Here is a 553-nt window from a genome sequence, read left to right on the forward strand (position 1 = left end):
CCCCACGGCCCCCCCACCACTTCCGGGAGTGCTTTGCTGCCAGGTTTTTTCCTTCCGGGACCGTGTGGGTGTTGGTGTCTGCTGAAGTCTAAATTAAAAAAAAAAAAAAAAAAAAAAGAAAAAACCACAAACAAATATTTAAACGTTTTTTAGCAAAATAAAAATTTATTTTTATATTTAAGCTAAATTGCCTTTGAATTCCTTCAAGCTTGGTTCAGTGAGGTTGCCAGACCCCGCAGCGCTGTTGATAGTGTTTAGCTGTGCCGTTACAGCCCGGTGAGGAGCCGGCCCATGCCCCGGCTCTGCCCACAGGAGCTAGCTGTGCCAGGGAAAGGCAGCTACATCCTGCGGGCTCTGCCGCTGCATGCTCCTCCTGGCCTGTGACAGCATCTCCTTAATTTTAAAATGTGATGTATGTGGATGTGACTAAACCTTGTTTGTTTGTATTTTTTGTTCTTTCTCTGAGGTTGAGGAGCAGGAGCTCTTGCCTGTTATGGTGACGAGTGGTTTTCTTGTCTGCCAGGAACAAGGCGTCTCTCCCAGCAGGCGGAAG

Source organism: Phaethon lepturus, unplaced genomic scaffold (genome assembly GCF_000687285.1).
Source record: "Phaethon lepturus isolate BGI_N335 unplaced genomic scaffold, ASM68728v1 scaffold37804, whole genome shotgun sequence".
Lineage (NCBI taxonomy): Eukaryota > Metazoa > Chordata > Aves > Phaethontiformes > Phaethontidae > Phaethon > Phaethon lepturus.